The sequence below is a fragment of the Telmatherina bonti genome, assembly GCF_933228915.1.
Source record: "Telmatherina bonti genome assembly, chromosome: 14".
Lineage (NCBI taxonomy): Eukaryota > Metazoa > Chordata > Actinopteri > Atheriniformes > Telmatherinidae > Telmatherina > Telmatherina bonti.
In genome coordinates this window covers 33,324,524-33,330,523 of record NC_136612.1, presented here as the reverse complement: position 1 = coordinate 33,330,523, position 6,000 = coordinate 33,324,524, and positions in this window count along the sequence as shown.

Below are 6,000 nucleotides of genomic sequence, written 5' to 3'. Positions count from 1 at the left end.
GAAGACGGATCCAGGTAAAGGAGTCATTCATGATCCAGAATATAAAACATTAGGGGGCCTTTGGAAGAGAACATGGTGGATGTTTTCGCTCTCAGAGCGCTTTTCTTGTTTTCACTGACTTAAGACAAAACTAAAGATGGAAACAACCAGCGAATACAGACAACCGCAGTCAAGGCCAAGAAAACCTTTTGACATAAAAATAATTCAAGAGCACATGATGCAGTTTGGAAAACATGCAATGCAACTTTATTTATAACGCTATTCAAACACAACAAAGTTGCCAAAATGTGCAGAGGTGAAACTAAAATAGAAGCAATTTCATGCGTCTGGTTTTCCTGGAAAACAACTTCCATCATCTGACAGCTCAACACTTACAGAAGTTTTGCTAAAAAGAAGCAATCTGCAGGAGGAAACGGAAACGTTGGGGTCAAATCAACCGTCGCCAGCATCAGTCTGTATTAATGCAGGTTGGCTCTGGACGTATGATGCTGAGCAACACTCTGAGAGGACTACAAATTCACAAAAGCTCTCTGATTACCTGAGTCACCTCGTCCATCCTCGGGTCACACGGACGTCCAGATTTTTCTTGGCCTGAGTAATTTTCAGCATTAACAGATGGCGACAATATCTTGTTTTGAACTGAAGCGGAAATGAAGGAAATGTGAGTAATAGCTCCAACTCTAAAACTCATTATCTCATCCTGCACAAATGGAAAATGAAGCTGTGACAAAGTTAATCATGCTGTACGGCCACGAGGATCGGAGCTTTCTATGAAAAATCTTGACCTTAATGCATGACCCATCTACTCAGCTCAATTGTATTTTTTTACCCCTTTTTCTTCCCTTATCCCCAATTAAAGCAGCTTCCGTCTGCCCGTTTGTGTAACGGATGAAGCCTGCAGTTCTTGAACTCAGCGTTAATTAAACATAAGTGCATGTCTCACAATGACTTATGGTGGTTCGCAGTCCCTCTCTTATCCAGATAATATCCCCAACTCCTCTGGGTCATCACGTATCCACATGTCATACAAACAAGGACTAATCCCCAACTGTTTATCCAGAAAAAAATTGTTTTAAGGATGTACCTGGAAGCTCTTACACAACACTCAAAGCTCTACGGAGGCAAGGGCCAATTTATTTGATGCGTCTGCGCCTCTGCGCGTGTGTGTGTGTGCAAGCAACAAGCTGACTTTGCTGTCAATTAAATATTCGTGAGTTCATCTTGGGAGTCCAGCTCATTAGGATTCGTGTGGAGTTAACTTTTATCCTTTATTTTAAAGACTGGGCATAACCTGTGTGTATCCTAAATCAGCTCAGTATTATCATCTAATTCATCCACACAGGCTGATCGTTTCTGTAATGCCGGACATGTTAGGGGGATTTCATTGTTAAACAGCCACATGTGCAGTATAGGACAAAATCAAATGTCCCTTTTTTTTTTATTTTATGGTGAAAAGCAGCGGCATGCTGCCCGATTGGCCTGCGAGGCATTGTGGCAGTGGAGAGCTTTCTTTTTGTTATTACAAAGAGCCGCAGATGAAATGTAAATGCTATCTCTGCATCTTTAAATATGCCCTTATCCTTATGTGGAATACTCGTACGTGAGGATGATTTAATGACTTTTAGTAATCTCAGTAAGAAATGCAGGAATCTGTGTGTTCTTCAACAAGCGTTCATCTAATCTACTTTAAACTTTGCAGGGGATAACAAGCTTGGAGGCAGTTTCGCTGCAGATGGGGGTGTACAGAAACACACACACACACCTTCTAGACTTCTGGAAACCAGAGTTGTGTCTTTAAAGCTGATCAGAATCTGTCATTTAAGACAGATTAAGCTTCAGTTTTCAGGAAAAAATCCAATTTCTCCGTCATATAAGGCTGTGCGGAACCAAACAAAATATCCTCCGTATCGATAACGAGGCTCGTATCAGTTTTCTTCGATACCAGCACGATGGGATCAATACTTTTCATGCTGATGTGGGGTAAAATGTGAAAGAGTGGTAATGAGACCCAACTGGTTTGCTTTCGTTGAGCTAATTTCCATTGATGACTTTGTTTTCTCAAACAACTGTGAGAAAACAGGAATAAGTGTTTGATTATTTTATTATATTGTTGATGTTATTTTATAAGCTTAAACTGAAATTTCTGTTCTACCTTCAATTTTTTTTAAAAAATGAAAACATATTAGTTGCCAAAAATCTCTGTACTGTGTTTTGTTACAATCAATCATTATCAATAATTAAAAATCAATAAATGACTGTGAGGTTTCATGCGAAAAGTATTTGTATTGCTTGTACTTGCTCTGGATTTTTTTGGTATTGGATCAATACCAACATTCCTACTTCAGAACAAGAGAATACCTGACATCAACTGCGTTTCATCTGCTGGATTATGGGGATCTTTTATTTTTTTTTAATGCAGTCCAGATCTTATAAAAATACATATTGCGTACCACTGTACTCTTTTTTTCAAGATAGGCTATGAAAATCGCATGCGTTACTGCACTTTACATCCCACTGCTAAATGACTGTGCCAAGACTTTCCCATTAGTTGATATTTGCATCATAGTTTTCCTGTTTTGGCCGGGAAACAACCATATTTTTCCCTGATTCCTGACGTCATCCCATATTTTTATTTTTCCGTATTTTCATATAGGGAGAAAATACACCGATACAAGGAGCAAAACTTTTCCACCCCTGCGAAGAATAAACATGCAGCAGCAACTATAACCTCCTTTTCCACATGAAGAGAATTGCTGCCAGAGAATTTAAAATCCAGAACTTCACAGGTATGATTCATATATAAAACTGGTTATTTCCCAAATCTTTTACACCTCTATACCAAGCAGCAACCACCAGTGGTTAAAAGTTCAGCTAAAGCAGAAGTGCGAAAAACTGCAGTTCCCCCTTCATCCACTAGGGGCTCTAAAACAGAGCAAATCCCCATAGACTCCCATGTTGGAAAGACCAACTTCACAGCAGAAATAAACATGTTTACAGCCTGGTGAATTTTTTTCTAACTCCTCTGTTTAGAAGTAATTTCATCTTTAAGTTTGGCACAATTAGGGTGTGTCCTTTTGATTGACAGGTACCTGATCACCCATTGCAAGAAGGCAGAATGTAGCAAAACTCTGGTCTTTTAGTCCGCTATCAGCTTTAGCCCATCTTTCTCCGTTAGCTGTTAGCTTCTTTTAGCTCAGGATTAATTTGGATAGCTGTTAGCTACAGGCAGGTTGGAGGTTGCTAGGTGTCAATCACCCCCCTCTCAGGTCTACCTCTTTGCCCATTGCTGTATTTTATGGGAGAGACGACGCAGGTAATGCTTTCAAGATGGCGATGGTAGTAACCACCCAATGAGCTTCAATTCAGCTCTTCAGAAACCTACAGGTGACGTCACGTAGGCTCCATCCATCCTTCATATACAGTCTATGCTCTCCACCTACATGTCTGGAAACCAGACTTATTACAGCCTTCGCTCTCATTCTGGTCCACACATGGTGGTCCAAAGAGTGGGAAGAGAACCTGGGGGGGAAATAAACTTTTAATGGTGTGTTTGAGTTGTTTCATCATTCCAAGTGATCCAGAGCAGGTAACATCATTACCAGACACTCAGCATTCCAGCTGCACCAAGTCTGAAAAAACATTTGGTTAAAGAAGAAAATCAGTATGTCATCATCTGTTACGTCTAATCAACAACTTGCTAGTGTTTCCACTCAAAAAATGTAATGGACACTAGATAATTTTAAGAAAGACAACAAAACTTAACTAAACCAAATCAAACGTTACTAAATTTGGCTACCTTGAAATATGGAATTACTGAGGTCACTTCGTCATTTCTGGCAAAAATGTTTTGGAATTCCGAGGACAACTGGAGCATATGATAAATACGCTGCTCCGTCCACATGGAATAATTTACAAACGGATTTGCAATGAACAAAGCTGAGCTTTCTGGCTGAGATTAAGCTGAGTCTTGAGAGAAAAATTCCCTTTTGCAGTGTTCAACCTGCTGCTTCCTTCGTTTTGCTTGTTGTGTTGTGATAGCTGATCTCTGTTATGCGGTGTGCTGTAAACTTGTGTTTGTGCTGAATCTTGGCCAGGTCAGTCTTGAAAAATTGATTTTTTTGTATCTGCTTATATCAAGGGGAGAAAATGGTGAAAAGGAAGAGAAGCTATTTAAAAATGAAACGGTTCCTCATACAGTGCAACTTGTGGTTATGTATTATTTAGTACTATTTCTGCTCCTTTGGCGAAGTTCACATGTTTTGTGTGTATATAAAGCAACACATGATTTATCAGCTCAGTGTGTGCGATCACAACAACACTCGTGTCTTTTCCCACTCTCACAACAACAAGCTGCTTGCATGCACAGCTTAGGGAGAATTGGGAAATTCTCTTTTTTTTTCCCTTTACATTTTTTTCTGTTAATAACCAGAATGCTGGCAAAGCTTCCAGATGTATCTAATGTATATCATGTCTATTGTCATTACAATTTCCCTTCAGGGATTAACATATTAATTTTACCCTGCATTTCATTTCACATATCAAGGTATGTTCTGCAAATATTTGCAATTATGCGAGTACTCATTGGGGCTTTTTTTGTCTCCGTAGTAAGAAATATAAATTATATGAGACGTCTGCACAGGGAACAAAAATTAAATGCATTTCAAAGCCGTATAGTAATTACATTTTACTTTTAAAACAACAGCTATGTTAATTTGAATATAGATTTAAAAAGTACAAGGTGTATTTAACCCCTCCACCTTCCCATGGTGGCCGGGTTTAAGTTCCTGTGGGCTCTGGTGACTTGGGGCATCAGTCCTTGGTAGGGTCTCCAGAAGTAAAATGATCTCAGGGGAGGAATCATACTAAGAATGATTCAAAGGCTTTGACAAACTGGCACTAGAAAGTATTAGCTCCCTTGTCTGGAATAGGAAAAACAAGTGCACCCCCTCCTGGATCCATGCACGAGGTCTGGGAGAGGAGCTTTTTGATGGTCGTGGCTAAGGCTTGGTGGGGCCCAAAGCCAGAAAAGGCCACAGGCAGCCACCTTCATCTGGACTGACAAGTTTTGAGGTCAGTCCAGATGACCAGAGGGGTTATGAGGCCTGGTGCATTGTGGCAAAAGGTGAGAACCTTGGTGGTTTGATCCTCAACCACTGAAGTTGGATCTGAGGATGTGGAACATTACCTGTTGGTTGGGGACAAAACCTGAGCTGGTGCACAAGTCCAGAGCTCTTCCACCTTTGTCTGCTTTGCTCATGTTGATTATTAAAAAAACTTTATTAGTGTCATTTTGACAAGAACAAATTGTCTGAGGATGTGAGACGACTCCTGGCAGGACAATCCACTGCACCACGATTTTACTGGATAGTGCAATTTATCTGGATAGGGTTATTTTTTGTACGTGTGTGGGTGTTTTCTCTAAGATGACAAGCTGAAATAAAACAGGAGTAAAGGCTATTTTTAAAATTTAAGCAGCAGAAAGTATAGATAATTGTGTGAAAATGTAAGGACTAGAAGCAAAAAGTTGGCTGAAAAAAAACGACTCCAGTAGAGTATAGACACCCCAAGATTTCTACTTGAGTTAAATTTAATGTGCAGCAACTTTCACTGGTAAAAACAAGTTTGAAGCATGTTGGCCACCCTGAAGGCAATGCAAAAGCCAAACACACTAAAGCTAACTCTATTTTGTGCTTTTACAAAGCTCCAAATCTAAACATTGATGGTCACACTTTGGCGCCCCTAAGGATGGCTTATATAGCGTCCATCTTGCATCCTGTCTCTTCTCTGAGATCTCACTAAATGTATCTTTAATGATAAATATTGTATAATCTCTTGCTCGTCACTTCTTTCTTTATTTATTTGTTTCCTTCAGCAATTTCCTCTTGGGTTTCTTTGATGAATCAAACATCATCGCTAAAAAATGGCCAGTGTGTTGATATCCATGTGCTAGCAAGTGACGCAGTGCCATGAAAAAAAATAACTGTAACAAGATGCCCTTGG